We start from the raw sequence: 24,056 nt of genomic DNA, 5'->3' as shown, positions 1-24,056 counted from the left end.
TAAATCTTAATTGGTCATGGAGTATAATCTTTTTGACATATTGTTAGATTATATTGCTACTATTTTGATAGGATATTTGTATCCATGTTTATGAAGAAAATAAACCTTTAAATTTATGTTTTAATAATATCTATGCTTCCAATATCAGAATACAGTTTGCCTTATACAAACTGTTGTGACTTTTCCTGTTTCTTTGATTTTCTGGAAGAACCTAAGGGACAGGAAATAGGTCTATTTTAAAGTTTTGGAAGAATTCAACAATAAATAGATCTGAACCTGGAAAAAAAACATTTTGATATTTGAGACTTTTGGTTATACTTTCAATTTCTGCTAGTAATTAATCTAAGCCTTATGTACCCTGAATTTATCCATTTTCTTTGAAGTCCTCCAATTTTATGGAATAATGATGCCATCATGATTCCTGATTATCTCTGTTATTGTAAAGCAACCACTTTCATAGACAATTGCATTTACTAGAGTTTTATCTTTTCTATTTTTGTGAATGGAGTTAAAGGTTTTCAGTATTGTTAATAGTTTTAAAAGTAAATAATTTTAGAAATAGCTAGCATTTAAATTCTTGATCTTTTTAAATTATATATAATATATAAAATGTATATAGATATATAATTTAGGTAATATAATTTAGATGACTGTTTAAAATAGTGGGCTTTTGGAGGCCATTTACACTGTCCTAAATGTTTCAGGTTCCATTCAGCCTCCATCATGATTCATTGCCAAGTACATTTCTAAGTTTAATTACTGTACTTTGGGTCCCCAGTTAATAGTCATATTGGATCTAGTGGTTTTAATATAAACAGATAATTAGTCTATACACTTTAGGGTCTCAAGACACCTGAAACTCACCCTTATATTTCTAGACTTACATCTTCTTATCCCTTCAATTTTTTTCCTTTGGCTATGCTACCACTCGAGTCACCTTTCCTTTTAACTGCATAATATTACATTGTGAATAAATACAATAAATTCATTCTTCACTCGTTGGTCTCTAGCAAGTCGTTTTTTTCTTCATATCCCAGTTATTTCATTAATTGCTTCAATCAACATTGGTATGTGCATATATTTTCTAACAAATGTTTCTTTGTCTTGTCCATAGTCCAAATAGTAAATTTTCAGATATATGGACAACTAAGCTATGGAAAAGGAATTGGGCCTAGGAAGCTGAATAAAGCCAGCTTATTAAAAGAAATGGAAAATTGTAAAACTATATACAAAAAGTTAAATTGGGTCTATACCTCATGCTTACGCAAAACTCAACTAAACATACATAGGTCAAAGATCTTGAGAAAAAGGAAAACAGAAATAAGAGATGTCAGTATTTGATTCTCAAAGTTGTGGTCAATAATATATAATTCCACTGATAAAGGCCATATAAATATAAACAAATGAGAATACATTAAATTTAAAAGTTTCTGCATGACAAAAGTAATATGGGCTAAAATTATATCAGCATACTGAGAGAAATAATCTGTACATAATATATCAAATGAAGGGTTAATATGCAAGATATGCAAAGCACTCACAAAGATCAATAAACCCAATAACCACTTCATCACAGTCTACTTCATCACAAGTATATTACCTTATCTCTTTTCCTCTCCATCACTTTCCTCAGTACTTATGAATGAAATTTATTTTTACTCTAAAAAACTTAAGAAGAAATGAGCAAATATTTATAAGAAGATAAAGTCAACTAGCAGTGGCTTAACATTATCAGGAAGCTCTTTAATAAGACAAAATCTTTAATTGAATCACTGTGAGGAAAACAATTACAAAATTGTTCATGAATGGGTTTCAGTCACAATTATAAATTAAAACAGTAATGGGATATCACTCCTCACAGGTTATGATGGCATATATCAGAAATATAGAGTCAACTAACAGTGGCATGATTGTGATGTCAGGATCTCAGGTACTACTGATGGAAATGCTGGCTAGTCCTAAACTTATAGAAAATATTATAGAGATTTTTCAAAAAGTAAGAATACTACTAGCATATGACATAGCAATCCCACTACCTGGACCTTTCTTTGCTTCCTAATGAGTGAATACTCACATTGCTATGGATACCACTTTTGATGAATTTCATATGTTCTGGTAACTGTGTCTTTACTAGTTATCTGGAAACCATGGTTTTTGTTTTTAATTCTCTATGATTTACTTTGTCAATCAGTATTAAGTTGTTTAATTTTCAACTGTTTGAGTTTTTTCCATATTCTCTTTGTGATTCATTATTTATTGTAGAGCATTTTAATCTGAGACAATAATTGCTTTAATTTGGGGTCCAGAGCAGTGCCGCAAGTGGTAGGGCATTTGCCTCGCATTCGTCTGTCCTAGGATGGACCGAAGTTCGATCCCCTGGTATCCCATATGGTCCCCCAAGCCAGGAGCAATTTCTGAGCACATAGCCAGGAGTAACACTTGAGTGTCACTGGGTGTGGCCCAAAAGACAAAAAAAATGCTTTAATGCATAGATTAATTTTAATGGAGATATGTTTTGAACCAGCATGTGGGTCAATCTTGGAGAATGTCCCATGTGCACTAGAAAAAAATTCTTTTTGACTTTTTGGGAATGGAAGGCCTTATATATGTAATTGAAACCCATTAAACCCTTTGCCCCATGTTTAAGATCAGTGTTGTCTTGTACAGTTTTTTTCTAGTTTATATATCTAGCAGTGATAGAAATATGTCAAATATCCTACTTCTGTTATGATGCTATAATATCTTTCCTCAAGTTTATTATCTGTTGTTTTAATATACTTTGATGGCTCATTATTAAGTTTAAATAGTAACTTTCTCTTGATAAATAGATCCATTGATCACTAAGAAATGGCCGACACTGATAAAATAAATAAATAAATAAAACACAAATAAAATGCCTTTTCTGTTCATGTATAATAGAAATAATATCAAAATGACTATCTTAACTAAGGTACTATACATAGTAAATGAAGTGCCTATAAGACTATTCACAAACATTTTAGACCATTGATCAAATGTTGTGAAATTTATATGAGTAACACAATATTCCTGAATAGCGAAATCCATCCTAGGAGAAAAGAAAATGAGTGGATTCCACATCCATGACTTTAAACAATTATGCAAAGTTATGATAATCGAGGAAGTGTTATTGGAATAAAAGCATACTCTTGGACAACTTTAATTGTGTTGTGCTCAGAGACAGATCCTCAGCTATATAGAATGATACTTGCTGGAAATAAAGAGTATGACATGATGCAAGGAAAGTCACTTTAATAAGTGTTGTTATGAAATCAGGTAAGTCACATGTAAAAAATGAATTCAGACCCTAATTTTTCACCAGGCAGGAAGTCAATTCAAAATAGGTTACAGGGCCAGGAGGGATAAAATAGTCGGAAAAATAATTGTCTTTTATACAGTTGACTATGGTATAATCTTCGGCACTACATGTGGTCCCCTGAGCAGTCCTACCTTACATAATCCCTGATGCAGTGTTGAGAAAAAGACATGAGCCCTGAAATTTATGCCCTACACACAAAAATAAACAATCCCAAAACTAATTTTAGACAGAGATAACAGACTTGAACTTACAAATTAAATAAAATAGAGAAACTTGCATGGCATTGTATCTAGAGACATTTTCAATGACCCAATACCATTAAACAAGCAAATGAGAGCAAATAACATCAAATGGAATCTTTCCAGTTATGAAGCTTCAGCATCTCCAAAGAAATGATGACTATAATACTAGTTACTTCTAGCTGGGTAAAAATGTTTTCCATATTTTCTGACAACAGGGATATTTATCCAACCAGAAACAAAATACTAAAGAATCTCATTCAAATTTTGGGAGAAGAAATGAACATTTTCTTCAAAAAGAATTACAGATGGCCAATAGTTACATGAAAAAAAACTTTATTACTTATAATTAGGTTAGTGCAAATAAAACAAACAAATTTGATATCACCTCCCAGCAATGAGACTGGCACACAACCAAAACAAACAAACATAAAACCAAAAAACAATGATCAATGTTGGTGTGAATGTATGGAAAAAGGAACCATACTTTTATAGCTGATTGACAATTATGGTGCTTACTGTTACTTTTATTCATACCACCTAAGTGCTAAGACACCTACTCCACCTATATTGTTATTTCCAGTCACTTTTTGATTCCCAATCTCTAATTTTGTCTTTTACATTGTCTCTTTTTTGACATGAATTGCATGTCACTGTAATATTTATTTCAGTTACCATTTTAATGTATATTATTCTTCTATCTTTTAATAAATGGGAGTGTTTTCATCAAGTAGAGAGCTTCCAAGTTTCTAGGAAGATACTGCCTCTGTGATCACAGTCAAATGTAGTTAGATCCATGTCATGCTATCAGTGAACAGTGATATGTGTGAGATAGTGAGCAGGACATGGATTCAAGAAGACATGAATTCATCTTGGTCATGGTTCAGATAGAGCTGTTTCAAAATGTTTGATTACTTAGACCCTCCTTCCAGAGGGATTAGAAACAGGGTGCTTGGGGTTCCCTTACCCAACACGTGGACTTTATATTTTATATTTTAATCAACAAGGCTGACACTTGGACAGAAGTAAAATTCATATTTAACAATGAGCTGTTATGAGATATGGCCTTGAATAGGTCTCTTGGAAAACTACTGACAGATCCTTGGGAGAGCAGGAATAATTCACAACAGTAACTGAGAGAGGAATTATAACAAATTCACAAGATTTATGTAGATTTAATACCTAGATCCAATATCTCTAGGCCTACCTCTGAAGACCCAAACAGGTGTGTCTCTTTTTGGTCTTCAATAAGAAATCTAAGGAGTGTTGAAATTAAGGTCACAGAATCTTAATAGGCTATATGATCATGTTGCTCCTGCTTGCTCCAGGGTCACAGATGGATAGGTCTGTCAATTGTCATCTGAATATCCAGGTATGCTCTTAGAGGTTGTGAGAGAGGCTGAATAGAGCTTCTTTCTAATGCTTTGAGATCTTTGATCAGATTTACATAAGCAAGCCCACACATAGTGAACCTATGATATGTTTTTCTCTAGAAACTAAGCAGTCAATACCTCTCCCAACTGTCTCTCTTGAGAAAAATTATATGCTAATTTTAGGAATCTGCAATTTTTCCCAAATAAGAGGTGTGCCAGATTGTCTAACATAGGCCATTCTTTTAGTAGGATGAACAAAAGTGTCTCTGGATGGGAGGGGCTATAATTAAATTATACAAGTGGTTAAGGACACTTAAGGATGCCTGAAGGAACCTAGGACCAAAGTTTGAATTCCTGCCTTTGTTTTCAGAAAAATGTCTCTTACCTTGTCCATGTTTGGATTAAATTTGTAAATGATGTTGGAATTGGGTCTCAATACACTTCAGAGTCTTCAGAGTACAAAGTAAAGACTGAAATCATTGGGCTTTTGTCCCAGTTCAGTGGCAGATGTGACTCTTGCCAAGTCCTTGGTAGCTGGTGAAAGAACCAAGGCCAAGTAGTGAAGTAACTGAGTCCATTGTGGGATGAAACTGTTTATGGGTATGTATCAAAATGTACAGTATACATGGTCATCTTTTATAAGTATAACTGTGTTTGGAACTGCAGATATAGTATAGCTAGTAGGTGCTTGCTTTTCATGTAGTCAATATGGATTTGAGCCCCAGAAACCTAATGGTCTACCAATTCCCTCCAAGAATAAGTCCTGAGTATAATCTGGTGTGGCCCTAGCAACTTACATTAAAAATGTAACAGTTATGGTTTCACAGAATCCTATCTTGCCTATATTACAATAAAGACATACAAAATCATATTTTAAATCTCAAAAGAAGAAAAACATCAAATGAGGAAAAATGTACATTAAGTAGCATTTCTTTATTTGTCATTTTGTTTCTATATTATATCACTGAAGAATAAGTTATAAATATAAGAAAGAAAGGTTCTTTTTTAAAGTCTCTAAAATTTACTAGTAGTCACAGTGACAAAGGAAGAAATCACAGTGTCAGGGTTCATCTCTGAAGAAAAAAAAAGCAACTTTAAAAAATAGTAAAAGATAGATGCCTTAGGGTTTGGGGAAAATATAATAAGATGTCATTTTAGATAAGAGAAAGTAAGAGAAGTCTTCTGAGATAGAAAAGCTAATATGATATAGTCTATTCAGGGCTGTTCGATAACAGCTAGTAAAGGTTAGTTTAATATTGATCTCTGTCCTTTTTTCTTCAGATGGCAATTCAAGTAGAAACTGAAGAAGAGAGCAGTATGCAAAATTAAGAGTAAACACCAAAAAAACCCCAAAATTTTTAAAATAGAAACATCTGAGAGCATATGTGGTAATTGAAACTGAACTACTTCACTGATGTGTTTATCCCATGAAACATATGTTGTGAAAGCATTTCCAAGTCATTTTATTGCACACTAACTTATCCCATTGGGCTGCCTTCTACATAGTCACCCAAAACAGCTCTGCGGGATACACATATTGGCTACAATATTCTCTTGCCTGGACTTTGAGTTATAAAAGGAAAAAAGTTTTAGATCTAAATTTTAGGGATTCCTAAGATATTTCTTTTCTGTTAATACTGTGCATGCCTCTTTAGCTTTTACATGGAGAATTGTAAAAGCTTTTCACTTTCTGTCAGTGTGAAATGTGAAAACGTAAAGAGTATAACAAGAGTAAACAGTTTTAAATATTAAAGATGTGTATTTTTCTTATTGGGTTTAAAATCTTAAAGTTGATCATTTATCTTATACAATAACTTAGAAAATCAATATTTACAAATACAGATTAAATATTATTAAGTGTATGTGCAATGCATTGCATTAATGACAAAAACAGAGAAAAGTAAATATTCAATATCTGAATTAATTTCATCATGCAACTATTGCTTTCTTATCTCATCTTTTCTGTTTACTGCTCAACTTAAACAGTTACTATTTTCATACAAAAGTATGTAACTTAAGTCAAATGGTAGTTAGGATGAAAAGAGACTGAATGATTTAGGCAGATAAAATTTCCATGTACACTTCTTTGAAACTATTAAGAACGCAGTTTTGTATTCATTAATATGTGACCACTCTAGGCCACTGAAAAGAAGTGTTCTTATGGCTGTGATATTTTACATAGATTCATGGTTTGAGAATGAGTTCCTTCATGTTTGAACCCTCAGCTAAGATTCCCTTACTTGGGGTAACCACATAAAATTACTTGCCTGTTTCAAAATTTCTGCACTTCTTTTTTTTTGGGGGGGGGGTCCACACTCGGCAGTGCTCAGGGGATACTCCTGGCTCAGAAATAGCTCCTGGCAGGCTCACGGGACCATATGGGATGCCAGGAATCGAACCAATGACCTTCTGCATGAAAGGCAAACACCTTACCTCCATGCTATCGCTCTGGCCCCAAAATTTCTGCACTTCTAACCATTTTGTCTTTGTTTTGAATTGCTTTAAGGCCTCAACCCAGCTTTAAGTTTCCAGGGAATATTACCCAACAGAATTATTAGAAACATATTCCCTTATAAACATTTTACCCAAACTATTATATCTTGTTTTAGCAGCCCAAACAGATTAACACAATATCATATCGAAAATTATTCACACAGAAATTTATTTTGAAAATGCCGAAGATAATCATGATTTTTGGGGGGGTTGTTTTGGATTTGGGGCCACACTGACAACTCTCAGGAGTTGACTCTGCACTCAGGAATCACTCAGAGAAGGCTCTGTGAACCATATGGGATGCTGAGGCTAGAACCAGTTGGGCTGCATGCAAGGCCTATACTCTACCTGTTGTGCTATTGGCCCAGCCCAATGATCATGATTTTCTTTTTTTTTTTTTTTTTTTGGTTTTTGGGCCACACCTGGCATTGCTCAGGGGTTACTCCTGGCTGTCTGCTCAGAAATAGCTCCTGGCAGGCATGGGGGACCATATGGGACACCAGGATTCGAACCAACCACCTTTGGTCCTTGATCGGCTGTTTGCAAGGCAAACTCCGCTGTGCTATCTCTCCAGGCCCATGATTTTCTAATGTTCTTAATTCATTACCTTTTGAAATAAATGTAGTTTCTTTGCTCATTACTTCTAAGTAAATTGTGTCAGAATTGTCCACATAGAATTTGTATCCTATACACAATATTTAGTATAAAGAGCAATGGTTGAAATGCTGTTGTGCAGGAACTAGAAATTTTTTTTTTTATTTTGGGATTCTGGGCCACAGAGCTATGCTTAGGGGTTACTCTTGGCTATGTGCTCAGAAATTACTCCTGGCAGGCAAAGGCGAACATATGCTTTTTATGCAGTGTAGAGGTTAGCTTCATTATTCTTTTGTTGCAGCTAAGTTTGCCATCACAAATGATTGTTGAAGATACTTTGGATATTTGTCCTTTGTCAGATACATGATATCTGAATATTTTATCCTTTTCTATAGATAAAAATGAAGTGTTCAGCATAATTGAAATATTAATTCATTATTGAAAAAATGTAAAATTCCTGGGGCTGGGTAGGTGGCGCTGGAGGTAAGGTGTCTGCCTTGCAAGCGCTAGCCAAGGAAGGACCGCGGTTCGATCCCCCGGCGTCCCATATGGTCCCCCCAAGCCAGGGGCGATTTCTGAGCACATAGCCAGGAGTAACCCCTGAGCGTCAAACGGGTGTGGCCCAAAAAACAAAAAAAAAAAAAGAAAAAGAAAAAATGTAAAATTCCTAAGCAAGCTTTTAAAAGAAAAGTTTTTATTAATCTTGTAGAAGACAATCACAAGCATCATGATCAAATGTCACACTCAATACTAAGAGGCCCTAAATTTAATTATTTATATGTCCTAATTTAATATAAGCATGGTTAGAAAAATAAGGGAATTATTTGTCTAATTTTATATTTTATTTATTTATTTATTTACTAGTTTTTGGGGTCACACCAGGTGATGCTCAGTGATTACTCTTGGCTATGATCTCAGAAATTGCTCCTGGCTTGGGGAACCATATGGGACAATGGGGGATCGAACCACAGTCCATCCTAGGCTAGCGTGGGTGCCACTACTCCTGCCCTATTTCTATATTTTAAAAAGTGAATTTTATGATCCTGAGTGATAGCATGGTAGTGGGGTGTTTGCCTTGTATTTGGCCTACACAGGACTTACCCTAATTCGATCCCCGGTATCCCACATGGTACCCTGAGCCTTTCTGGAGTGACTTCTGAGTGCAGTCAGGAATAATACCTGAGTGAATCTGGGAGTGGTCCCCAAACAACAACAACAACAAAAAAACCTTAAAAAATGTGAATTGTACAAACTTACAAGATTACGCAAATGATAGTATTTATGCCTAGCATATGTGATCTACTATATCATAAACCCCATTGTTCAGCTTGGCTGGATTTAAATCAGTATACTAAAAACATTTCACTGAAAAGCAATGTATTACCACATCTAGATCAAAAAAACTGCTGATAGTGTCCCTAAGCACTCTTAGCAACACTGGGAACTTTCTTGTAAAAACAAATATATAATAAAAATAAATTTGATGCAGTCGGCAATACTACATAGAGTAGCCACCTATATAGATAGGCCTAATTAATGCATTGTTCTCTACATGAGATGTGAAACCTACATGTATTCTAAACTGCTCCAGTCATTATCTAACCCTGAAACTTTTATTTAGCAAGGCAAGACCCAACCCCAGCATTGACGAAATGCCTAGAAACTGTGAAAACCTCCCAAATCCGAAGCTCTGACCCAATCTTTTTTATTTGATTTATTAATTTTTCTTTATTTTTATTATACTTACCTATTTTTCTGTTCTCCCCTCTCTTATCTTATGCTCTGTCTTCCTCTTTTTCTTAAGCTATATCTAAGCTTATTATTTATCTTAATTCAACCAGTCTTTAAGAGCTCATACTCATCCTATTAGGGTCAGACCTCTAACAATATCTTAAGAATAGATCACTAATGTATGTATTTATGTGGGCATGAATACATAGAGAGAGGAATCCTCTATGAGAGCAACCTAAATTGTAAACAATTCATGCATATAATGTATATATCCCCTCGTATATACTATACCTCCTCCCACTCTTCAGAAAACCTACTATGCTTCACCCCCATTTCTAATCAATATCCCAACTTATTAATAATCTTTACCCTCAGTTCTTAACCCATTTGGTATCAAGACAGACCTCCTGCACCAATAAGCCATCACCCAGCTCCCAAGCAAAGGGACACCCACTCAGCCCCACATCTTGTCCCCCAGCAAGAAACTACAGCCAACACCTTTGCTGACTCAAGCTCTGTGGTCCTCCTTCACACTCTCCCCAAATGTGTACTATTGCTTGATACTGGACTCAGCTCCAGAAGGATCCCCAGTACAAGAACTTTACACGAGCCTTTTCTGCTGCAAAACTTTTCTCAAACTCAACAAGACCAGGGTGTGGAATGAAAATGTGCCCTGGATTCCACCCCTACAAGAATATCTCAAAAGACAATGGGTAAGCCTATATTTCCTTTATAAGTATAAGACCTATGTAAAACTACCTCTTAACCTGTTTATCCCCAAAATGTAACATAGTCTCCTGCATCACTTTGTTCCTTTAATTTTTTAAACTCATATTTATTTTTCTTTATAAATATGTGAGTATATATACTTATATATATATTTTAATTTTTGGCTTGTTTCTGTTTTCTTCTCTTCCTTAACTTCACCTGTTTTAGATCTGCTTGATACAGAAACCTACAAGAAAAGGTCTTGCCTGGGATAATAGCTCAGGTCAAAACCAGGGCACAGAGATGATGGAGCCTGACACTCTCACTCCCAAATGTACCATAAATATAATGTAGCAGCCTTTCTTCTTGCAAAGACATACTAAAAATGGGCAAATTTTACATAGAGAAACAAGCTCTTACCTACTAGGGATAAGAACTCATACATTTTAAAATACAGGGGCACCTCCCACCTTGAACATATGTCTTGTGGACCCAACTTAGACTCCAGGTGATTAGACAGTGACTGTCTAACTCTGAACCCTAAATCCCAGATATAGAACTGACACAGTTCTTCGCAACAGCTCCATGAACCAAACTCCCTCTGGGACATTCTTAATACTGCTCTGACATCCCATGCCAGTTTTGATATGACATTCTGACAATGAGGAAATGGCAACAGCTTGATCTAAGAGCAGGTTGTCTTACCTCACCAGCTAATGATAAGATGAAATCAGAAGACATGTAATCCTTTGATCTGTGCAAAATCCAATATCGCTAACTACAGAAGACTGACTGTGAACACCATGACTGGACCGAACTTATCCTGGGACCAGTAAAAAAGTTCCTAGTCTAGGCTTTGGCCTATGATTTGTACAACAAACAAGATCTCTAATTTTAGAGGTCTGATTGAGACGAATGCAACTTAGCAGATCTTTTGGAAACATAATGAAAGATTCTATCCTTGGCTTCACCCTAGATTCTGTGCAAAAACCAAGACCATCAACTACAGAAAACTGACTAAAACAACAGTGATGGAACAGAACTTCTAGAACTGTAAAGAAAGACTCCATTCTAGGTTCCCTCCTTTGACTTGTGCAAATACCAAGATCTCTAGCTACAAAGGCCTGATTTTATCATTCACGACAAAGCAGAAAGTTTCCAGACACCATAAAAAGACGTAAAGTTAAAGAACATGTAAGGAGCCTGTAGTTATTCCCATGAAAGTATACTTAAGAATGGAGAAACTCTGTATCTCTTAGGCCAAGGGAAATCCCTTTCTAATTTCCCCAATATTTACTGTGCCGATACAAAAAAAAAGCATAAATTAATTTTTTTGAATTTGTTATTGTTGTTTGTTTTTCTTTTTTGTGATTTGTTTTGTTTTTTATTTCAGGACCGTTGTTATTGTGTGGTTGTTGTCTTTATTGCTGTGGTGCTTTTCAGGTTTTTCGTTTGATTTTTTGTTTTTGTACAGTTGTTATCTTTTTCTTCCTTTTTCCCTTTCTTCCCTTAAATTCATATTTATAGCATCTAGAAGGACTCCTCCTGTTTTTTTTATTTGTTTGATTTTTGCTCCATTTCAATTTTTTCTTTTCTTCAAACCAAAACACATAACTTGAACCATCTTGTTCTGCCTCACAAATTGGGGGGGGGAATTATGGAGGGTACCAAGGCCAAACAGTCATATGAACATTAAGTAGAAATAAAAAATGTTCAGACTTAAACACCAAATCCAAAGCCAGCGACAACAGAATCAAAACCCAATCAAGCTAGACACAGAAGGGTAAAGACACAGGGGCAAAGAAGGGGGATATGGGATGCATGCTGGGAATGGGGTGGAGGGAGGACAATATCGGTGGTGGAAATGTCCCTGATTCAAAGTCACTATGTACCTAAAAAATTACTGTAAAGATTTGTAATTCATTTTGGTAAAAATAAAAATTTTTATAAAAATATATAAAAAATAAAGATTTTGTCCAAGGGACAAATAAATTTTATTATATACAAATTATATATAAGTAAAAAATTTTCTATGTAATAGAGAGAATATTTCTTCACTGACCATTTTTTAATGTATTAATATTATGCTCACAGATAGTATGTATCAACACAAGAAATAACCAAAAAATCAGTGGGATTTAGTGAGACCTTAACAGTAAAATTACTGAGACTGCAAACTCAATAATAATGGCTGTAATCTATACCAATGGATTATTTCACAAATGAAATTAGAGAGTGTATTGTCCTTGCTTCACTTTATTTTATCTCTTAATTGGTTATAAACATTATTTTAATAAGTACAGTAAATAAATTATTATAAAGATATAATATGGATTAAATTTTTTTCTCAAACAGTATAGGTTAAGTTTTCCTCTTTTTCTGTGAAGTGATTGCTAGACACATATCAGGAATTTTATAGAACAAATTCAAGAATGATTCATAAAAACAAAAAATTCCTTATAGTCTTCTTACTGAATAATATTATTCAACAAAAAATAAAAACTTTTACTAGACAAGACCCTAACTATACATAAACTACATTTCTTATTTTCTCTTTGATGAATAATGGCTGAATGAAAGTAGATACAAAGAAAACAAATTTTGCTTTATTGTTAACTATAAATTAAGAATTGCTATTATAATACAATGTATTTAAAACTGCCCTCTTGCAGTCTATAAGGCAAGCGATACAATTTGCAATATTTATAAATTATGTCTACTTTAATTTATCTGTTAGGTTTGGAGCCACACTAGAAGGAAACTTGGATTAATCTTGGCTTTGTGTTCAGAGATCACCCTGGTAGCATTGGGTGGACCATATGCTATACTGGACATCTATTATGGGTAGACTGAATATAAGGCAATATATTAATCCATTTTATGAGCTCTCCTGGCCCGATTGATTGGTACTCTAAGGAAATTTTTAGTGTACATTTACATAGGAATTAAATATCATTCCCCATCAAATTCCACTATTTCATAAGGCTGTATGTTTACATAAATTCAGTGCAAACTTTGTCAAATTGAGTTAGAATAATTTGAATATACTGCATTTATTGAATTCTACATTTTACAAAATAGACATATATCTTCTATGAAAACAGTATCCATGCAAGCACCTTTAATATATATATATATATATATATATATATATATATATGTCCATATATCTCTCTGCAGTCAAATTTTCCTTAGATGGCTTAATATGGTCCTGTGGGCAGTTTGGTTGTGTAAAGACACTGTTTTTTGTATTATTCTTTAGCACAAAAATATTTGATGTTATAGTTAAAATTCAGGTGCCCTTTAACCTTTTACTAAATCATCCTATACATAAATCTCAGATACTCTAACTATAATCCCAGTTGAGGGTCAGGTGTGTAGTATAGGTACAATCCCTGTAGCTAAAACAGAATATAAAACATGGAGTTCTATTTCTGTTTTTGTGTGCTAAATTATATTTTAGGATGCATAAAAAAGTGTTTATGAATACTGCTTCTAAAACTGGAATATAAGAGATCATTTGCTATATAGTGTATCCTCCTTTTTCTCCAGTCCAAGTGAAAATATTTCTTTAGTGATAACATCTCTTATTCATGAAGAGGCAATTCTGAATAAAAACATCCTCCACAATTAAGTATATTTATGAACACTTGTTTATATATATATCATATATTACATAGATATATAAATGTTCTGTCACATCTGGTGGTTCTCAAGACTTGCCCCTAGTTCTGTGCTTAGAATACCATATGCAGTGCCAGAGATTGAACACCAGTCAGTATTGGCAATGAAAATGACTTATTCTCTATACTAATTCTATAGTCACAATTTTCTATAATTTTTATTTCTTAAAAAATTTAAGTAAAGTCAGGTGAAAGGTTTACATAATATTTGACTTATAATAAAAATTTAGAAATCTTCATTTGGAGAATGTCACATAAACTAAGTCTCTGGCTCCACTTAATATTTTTATCCTTGATTATTATCAGAATTTGTTTAATAATTATTTAGCGTCCTATAAAGTGATTTTAAATTTATTTAGAAATATTACTTTTCACTTGTATCTGTCTACATGTGATTGAAATTTCTATAGATACTTGACTAGCAAATGTAAAAGGGGAATAGATAAACATGGCTCTTAGTCTATGCGATCATAATTTCTGAAATCCCAAATAATGGTTTATGAAAAATATACTCTAGCATAGAAATGACTTTAAAGCATCCCATGGATTGAATACTTTATCAAGTTTGTCATTCTTATCCGATCTATCAGGCAGTGAAGTGGGTGTGAAATGAACCATTTATAATACCTTCTGCTCATTTCAATTCTTAAAATTGTGTTCAGTTTTTCTTTGCCTAGAATTTCTACACTTATTCTTCTTAAAGTTCTATCACAACTTTAAGTCCTTCATTAACCACTTAATAAACACTTTTCCACATATATCTCTCCTTTTTCTCTTTAGTAATACTAATGATCAATAATATAAGTCTTTTGACATTGTATCCTATAGAAATATGCTATATATGTTGAGTATTATACAGTTATCTTTTATTTACTTTTACTTAAATATCATAATTTACCAAGTTGTTCATAATACAGTTGTTTGGCCCTGCATCATGACTTCTCTCCAAAGAGATATCACATTGATTAACTGGTCTTTCTGGTCTTCTGGATGAAATCTTTCAGAGCAGAGCAGACCATGAATGGTCTTAGTTCTATGTATCATAAAGTGTAAGATGGCATATGCTGCCATACAACACTTCCAAATTTCATAATACTGACATTTCAGTAGAAACATAGCTAATAGAAGCGCTCTAAGCCCAGTAAGCAAAAATATAATACAAAGGGTTCATTTAGCAATAAATAAGTAAATTTTCAACTTTATTTACCTTCATTTACACCATTGTGAGATAAAATAATTTTCACAATTTTTAATGTACATTTTAAAATAATTCCACTAACCATTTTGTTGTAACAAGAAATATAAATTAAATCATTGTGTCTGCTATGGGGCAGGTTTTGGAATGGGTGGAAAATAAGACAATGGTGGAGGGAAGGTCGCATTGATGGGGGGTGTACTGGAACGAAGATAGCCATAAACAACTGTTTTATGAACAACATTGCAAACCATGGTGTTTAAATAAAGTTGGCAAAATCTTTTTTTTAATAAATAATACAGCTGTTTCAGGCATTTTGGCAGTTTCTAGCCCACTCATTAAAGCATGCCACTGTTAAATGGAATTATCCTAAAATAGATCAATAAGAGTCAATGTTGCCATTGTTATATCAGACTGGTATTCCTAACATCATTGAAGATTTATTTAGCTGCTTTGTGCTGATTGGGCCTTATTTGGTTTTGTTCATTGAGATTGGTAGGCTTCTGGGCAGCTTTCCTTTTGTCTTTTTGTTTTGTTTTATTTTGTTTTTTGTTTGTTTTTTTCTTTTTTTGGTTTTGTTTTTTGGGTGTCACCCGGCAACCCTCAGGGGTTACTCCTGGCTCCACGCTCAGAAATTGCTCCTGGCAGGCTCGGGAGACCATATGGGATGCTGGGATTTGAACCAATGACCTTCTGCATGCAAGGCAAATGCCTTATCTCCATGCTATCTCTCCTGCCCCGCAGCTTTCCTTTTGAATTTGCTTTGCTCCTACAAGGCTACTCTGCTTTTAAATATGGATTAGGTATAGTGCAGCCACATATGCAGGTCCAGCAGATGTGGAGCTGGACCATTTTGATTGTCAGCTTTTTTGGAGGGAGAGGAATCTGCTCATCCCCATTTTGAGAATGTTACCTCAGAATTTTCAGCTCAAAGATTGTTCTACCTGGAATAATTTTCAGATCAGTGACTTCTAATTTCACAGAGTTATTTTTAATTGAAACAATTTTTGTTTCTAAAGTTGGAATATCTTTCTCATACTCTCATTAATTTCTCACTGTAATTTCTGACTAATAGCAAATATATTTGTGTGATAATTTGGAATACTGAGTATGCTAAATAATTCACATGCTTGATCACAGGAAATATGTTGCATAGATGTCAGATTATATTAAATTTAGTATAAAGAAACATCAAGTGTTTCTTAAATATCTTGGCATTTTCTTTTAACTATACATCATGGACTAATTTAAAGCCCCAGATCACATAGGTTTAAGCTTTATTCCCCAATATTATTATTTGGATACATATCCAAGTTCAAACTAAATAAAATAAAATTAAAATATGAAGTTGAGGGGCTGGAGAGGTGGTGCAGTGATAGGGCGTTTGACTTGCATGCAGCTAATCTAGGACGGACTATGTTTAGATCCCCCGCATCTCATATGATCCCCCAAGCCAGGAGTGATTTCTGAGTGCAGAGCCAGGAGTAACCCCTGAGCATCACCTGGTGTGCCCACCCTCCAAAAAAATATGAAGTTGAAATTCCAATTAATTAGTGGATTTTTGTTTTAATTTGGTTTAATTTTGGACTCTACCTGTAAAACTTTCTAGAATTAAAATGATTAAAATTTTATTTATTCAGAACATTTTCCTAGCTTTGTGCTCAAGGATCATACCTAACAGTGTTCAAGAGATTGATTACAGGAACATACGCTGTATAGTCTACATCCAAAGAAATGTAAAACTCTGTATAATTTCTTCACTCCTGAGTTGGTGTCTTTTATGAGGGAAATACAGCAAGAGTGTACATGCCCAGAGTATAAACCCCTGAACTACAAAGATATGAGATTGTTAAATTTAATTCATGAAGACACGATTTTGGAGAAATCAAACCTCTTGATAACTTGACCTGAAAATTCAAGATCCTACTTCAATATTCTAAACTTCAAGAAAATTTATTTATATTGTTTAAATTTTTCTCTTTTTTTATCAATGTGCATATATTCTTTTAAAATTGTGATTTTTTTCCCTACTTTTAGGGTAATATGAGCTTTGTTGTTTCTTTTTTCCCATTTTTTATTTAACCAACTTTATTACATACATGATTGTATCTGGGATTCAGTCATGTAAAGAACACCACCCATCACCAGTGCAACATTCCCATCACCAATGTCCCAAATCTCCCTCCTCTCCACCCAACCCCTGCCTGTACTCTAGACAGGCTTTCTATTTCCCTCGTACATTCTCATTATTAGGATAGTTCAAAACATAGTTATTTCCCTAACTAAACTCATCCCTGTTTGCAGTATAATGTTTTATATCTCCTTAGCCAACTTATATATTGTGTTAAGGATTACGGAAGGAAATTTACTTTTAGTATCTTTCTATCTTTATATAGATAGTTTGCTATGGCTTGTTTGGCATTCAAATTTTATTTAATATAATAATCATTCATCTGTTTAATTTAGGAAAATAAAATGTGAGGCTCACCTATCTCTGAAAGATTAAGTCTTGTCTATATGTGTTTATTTCAGTACAAAAAATTGAGCATAATAGCTTACTTACATGCTTCTATTCAAGCATAATAACTAACTTACATGCTTACATTCAAGTCTACACAGAGATCTTTAATAATCACTCATATTCAGTCTGAAATAGATGCTGAATAGCATTAAATTTGGAACATGGAGAAATATCTCATAATTTCTACACAATAAGAGAGATTCTTTACTCATCACTCTGAACAATAAGAATGTCCATCTCAGGGATTCCTGATTAATTTGTTGAATGAATTTCCCATCCTCATGCATTAGTTGAATGTATTATATGCCGATAATAAAATTGTTCAAATAATATGTTTATACTAAAATATAATTATAAATAAAAAATATTATATAGATTATAGTTCTAAATAGTTGAGATTTAAAATGTATAGATATATGTATATACTTATACATATATCATGTTACTAAACTAATTAGTTTATCCTCATAAGGCTGGAGAGATTATACCATTGGTATAGTGCTTACTTTACATGTGAACAACAAAAGTTTGAGAGTTGGCACTGCAAATTTTCCCTTGCACACTTCCATGATTTATCTCTGAGCACAGAAAGAATAAACTAAGCAAAGTTTAATGTGCCTCCAAACAAACTACAGTAAAGGCCTGTAAAACTATCTAGAATTAAAATTATTAAAATTTTATTGTTATTAATTATTAAAATCATTAAATAATCCAATAATTAGTTTTTAAAATTGAATATTTACACCAGCAGAATAAAATTTGGCAGTATTTATCAACAAGCAAGTAAATAATTTATTTAAAGTAGGTTATGTTTAGAAGTTATGGAGGCTAAGACAGATTTAAAGAGTAGGAAGAAAGTGAAAGATAGATATATATTTTAACATAATTCATAACTAAGTTTAGTTGAAACTTGAATTGGCCGTGCATGTAGACATGACAACAGTCAGGGGGATTGTTGTTTTTTTCTCTCTTATATAGATATGAAAATATGTAGGTGCCACTCACTATTCTACCTGTGTAGACATAACCTTGCCACTTTTTTATGCTGACTTTCTAAGTTGTTTGGTGACAGTCACACCTCCTCTGTGAAGTTCTGCATTTGAAGATCGCATTGTCCTTCAACATGACTAAGAATATTGGACAGTGATTGAATGTCGCCTGCTGCTTATTAATATGCATGTTGTCATTTGTCATCTCAGTCATCACTGGCAGTATGTCATTTATGTTACTGTAAGCATTATATCTACTTTGACTTGCTAGATATAAGGCCCTTTTGCCTGCAAACTTCTCAAAATTAGTGATAACATCTTGATGAAGCCGTGCTAATTTTAAGAGTGGGTTTTATTTTGCTTGAATCATTCAAAACATATAACAGAAGATAATTGTAAAAATTATGAAGGGAAATATTTGATTACCAGAGATTGAACTCTGTTTTTATGGCCACTTTTGTCTCAGTTTACTAATTATTACCTAGAAAGTTTTAATCTCAAGGGATGTTAAATATGAACTTTTAAATTAAATAAAAATTCTAAATCATAATTACTGTCCCATTTTATGGTAATAATGGAATTTTACTGAAGACAAGTAAATAATACATTCTATTTGTATTTAGTTAGATTTCAGGTGCGTGAGGGGATATTATAATTTCCTGTTTCTGTACTTTTAAGCCTTAACTTCATCAGTTCGATTTTTATTCTAAGTACACATAGAAGACAGAGATGACCAAAAAGCATAAGAAAAATTGTTCTTACACACCAACAATGTTGAAACAGAACCTCTAGAATCTAAAAACTCTATCCTAGGCCTTGTCCTAGGACCTGCACAAATACCAAGATTGCTTGCTACAGTGGCCTGATTCTCTCATCCACAACCCAGAGGAAAGGTTCCTGACACCACACAAAAAAAAACCCTGGGATATGGCAATGAGAAGGTGTGGAGTCAGTGGTTGTTCCCATGACAATATGCTTCAAGAGTGGAGAAACCCTGAATCTCTTAGGCCACGGGAATTTCCTTCCTTCCCCTATACTTACTGTGCCTATACCAAAAAAAAAAAAAAATGAAGGTGGGGTAACAGCAAACCCTGCCATTCCAGCACTTTTTCTAGTTTTGTTTTGTTTTGTTTTTGTTTTTTATATATTATTTCCCTTCTCTTTTTTTCTTTCACTTTTTTCTTTCTTTTTCACTCTTGTGGAAATGATTCAGTGATTTTTTTAGTAGTTGACACCAAATTTTTTCTTCTCTTTTCCTTAACCTTTTTTTTATCTCCAACAGAATAGCATAACTTGAATCAGTCAGCCTCATAAATTGAGGGGGGGAAAGGATGATACCAGGACCAGTCATATGAACATGTAGTGTAAATAAAACATGATCAGACTGGAACACCAGACAGAATAGATACCCAACCTACAACAAGCTATAAAGTGGAGACCAATTACACTAGGATTCTGGGGGGTAAAGGAGGGAGATATGGGAGACATGCTGGGAACAGGAATGGAGGGAGGACAACATTGGTGGTGAGAATGCCCTTCATTCATTGTCACATGTACTGTAAATAATTTTGTGTAATGAACTTCAGTCACAATAAAAATTATTAAAAAAATAGTTCTTTATCACTATCACTTATTAGGCAAATGCAAATGACTGTGATATACTACCTCATACTGCAAACATAATTTTACATAAAGTAAAAAGGCAAGCATTGGCCAATGTGTAAAGATATAGGAAATGTAATGCATTATTGTAAAAATATAACTATCATAGCCCTACTATTGTATAAATATTTCTCAAATATTTCAAAGTATACATAATATATATGTGGTGTTTGCAAGTATATTCATCTATTTAATTTCTGAAAATACATTCAAAACATGAAATGCATAATTCAAAAAGTTATATGTCCACCTATGTATATTGCACTATGATTACAATAGCTAAGATATGAAAATCACCCAACTATCAACAGCAAAGTAGATATAAAATATTGTCTATACACACAGTAGATTGCTACTCAAAAGTAAAAATAAACTACATTTTCTTTTAGCTATCATATCTATGCTACTTAAGTTATTTTGCTTCTGCAATCAATAAAAATAAACGAAATTCTGAGTGATTCGGCTCTTATGTAGGGTACAGGAAAACAATATAAAGAATAGATAAAAGAAACTAAAATTAAAAAACTATAGAATTACGCTTTAGATTTCTGGTTTCCAGAGACAAAGGTAGAAGGCATATGTTAGAGTGTGAGTATATTTAATATAGTATAAATCAATGCATTTGATTAAAAAATAACAACTAATATATAAATTCCAATGGAGCAGAAAAGAGAGATCAGAACTAAGCCCTTGCATGTACGGCCACGTGATCTACTGACTTTACTGAAACCACACATGGATAGAGAAGGTGCTTGTAAATGCTGCATAGATGAAATGAGATTATTCTTTTCCCTGAATTTTCAATGATGACCAGTTTTGAATTAATTCAATACATGAAATCGGTACGTGAAAATAGAGCATTATGAAAATAAAACAAAGGGGCCGGAGAGATAGCAAGGAGGTAAGGTGTTGCCTTTCATGCAGAAGGTCATTGGTTCAAATCCCTGCATCCCATATGGTCCCCTGAGCACTGCTGAGTGTGACCAAAAATCAAAAAAAAAAAAAAAGAAAAGAAAAGAAAACAGAAAAAATATTATTAATTTATTTAAATACCATGGTTCCAAGGTTGTTAATAATAGTTGGTTTTTTCCCACAAGTAGTTATTCATTATTTAATTTTAGTCATACAATGTACGCCATTTTTAACTAGCTCACATTTCATGTCACAGATGTCCCCAGTTTCCCTTCCACCACCCCCACCAGACTCTATGGGACCACCATGCTTTTTTTTCTTTCTTTCTTCTTCTTCTTCTTCTTCTTCTTCTTCTTCTTCTTCTTCTTCTTCTTCTTCTTCTTCTTCTTCTTCTTCTTCTTCTTCTTCTTCTTCTTCTTCTTCTTCTTCTTCGTCGTCGTCGTCTTCTTCTTCCTTCTTTTTCTTCTTCTTCTTCTTCTTCTTCTTCTTCTTCTTCTTCTTCTTCTTCTTCTTCTTCTTCTCCTTCTCCTTCTCCTTCTCCTTCTCCTTCTCCTTCTTCTTCTTCTTCTTCTTCTTCTTCTTCTTCTTCTTCTTCTTCTTCTTCTTCTTCTTCTTCTTCTTCTTCTTCTTCTTCTTCTTCTTCTTCTTCTTCTTCTCCTTCTCCTTCTCCTTCTCCTTCTTTTTCTTCTTCTTCTTTCTTCTTTTCTGAAAAACTGGCAACTGAAACCACACAGCACAACAGTTAAATAGCAATAATCTTGGAACTCCTGGAATGTATGGCTGTCAATTTCCTTTTGTTTAATAATTTTTTGTTGGTTTTTTTGGTTGGTTTTGGGCCACACCCGGTGACGCTCAGGGGTTACTCCTGGCTATGCGATCAGAAATTGCTCTTGACTTGGGGGACCATATGGGATGCTGGGGGATCGAACCACAGTCAGTCCTAGGTTAGTGTGGGCAAGGCAGATGCCTTACTACTTGCACCACTGCTCCAGCCCCTGTTTAATACTTTTGTCCCCTTAGAACATGACACTGTCACAGGGGTCCTCAAACTTTTTAAACAGGGGGCCAGTTCACTGTCCCTTAGACCATTAGAGGGTCTAACTATAGTAAAAACAAAACTTATGAACGAATTCTTATGCACACTGCATATATCTTATTTTGCAATGAAGAAACAAAACAGAACAAATACAATATGTGGCCCACGGGCCATAGTTTGTGGACCACTGCAAGACACCAATTTAGATGCTAACATGTAGATAAGTTACATAATGTTCAGAAATAAAGTGAATTGATGGTCACAAAGCAACAAGACCTTACTAAACTTTTTGATAATGATGTAATGACCTCATTGGGAATAAAGTAATTTTCACAATTGACAAATGTACTTGTCACTGTACTTCATTATTATTTATTTCTTCTTTTTTAAAAAATAATTTTATTCTCATTTCTCTGGAAACAAACTTATGATCAACTTTGTCAGCTATGTAATGCATACTCTTTAAATAATATAAACTTTAGAAATAATAGTTTTGATACAAAGGTGCAGTCATGTAATAAACAATCAATAAATTATAGCAATTACTTTTGAAGCTTCATCATTTTCATTGGAACTGTGTTCTATAACCTTCTAAAACAAATTGGAATATTTTCTTACCATTTATTTATACTCAAAATTTGTTTATTGTAACTGGTAATAATAAAATACAATCATATATTTAAGGTAAGCTTTATAGACATATTTGCTATATTCTAGGTCAACCCTACTGATCATTGCAGGCAAAGTAAATGCTATACAGATGTTTATTGCATTTGAATGTACATGTGTAACAGTTCATATCCTTCATAAAAGAGTCAGAGTGCATAAAATTTATGTTTCCCTGGCCTGTCAATTATCTAAAACCTTTTTGTACTCTTCTATATAATCCTGGTGATTCCTAGTTTAATATATATATATTGATATATATATATACATATATAATAGCATAAAAGCAAGCTCAGCCTTATGGATTCATATGCCTTGCATATGCAGGGAACTGAATTTGATAGTCAGGAACATATGATTATCCAGAACATTACTAGGTGTAGCTATGAAGGTCTCTAAATGCTATAAATGCTACTCTGGTTGTCCTGGACTACTGCCCAGTGCTTGTTCTTGAGTCACACAACATTAAAAGGACCAAGCATTAGACCAGTTGGCCTTATTGGCCAAATATCTCTGGGGCTTACTGCTATTTGAGTGGTCTGAAACACCACCCTTCTCCCCCCAAAAAACCAAAATATTAGGTAAACATTTTTGATGTGAAACATTTATTATCATTTTTAAAGAAAGGGAATGATTTGATATATTGAAATATTTTGAGAAATTTCTAGTCTTTTCTCCATTTTAATATCAAGAAAGAGATTCTGGAAGACCAGTTGCATGCCTATGTCACACTCCCCCACACATGTGGGTGAACATCCCACACTTAATGGCTGAAGGATAAACTCCTACACTCAGTAGAGGATCCTCAGAGATCTTCCTGTCAGCGAGTGGTCACAGAAAATAAAATGGAAAATATACCCACAAACTAACAAGGGAACTATAGTAAAGCAGTGAAGAACTTCACCACACATAATGGG

Source organism: Suncus etruscus, chromosome X (genome assembly GCF_024139225.1).
Source record: "Suncus etruscus isolate mSunEtr1 chromosome X, mSunEtr1.pri.cur, whole genome shotgun sequence".
In the NCBI taxonomy this organism is placed as follows: domain Eukaryota; kingdom Metazoa; phylum Chordata; class Mammalia; order Eulipotyphla; family Soricidae; genus Suncus; species Suncus etruscus.
The sequence above is the reverse complement of the archived record's forward strand: the minus strand, read 5'-3'. Positions refer to the sequence as shown.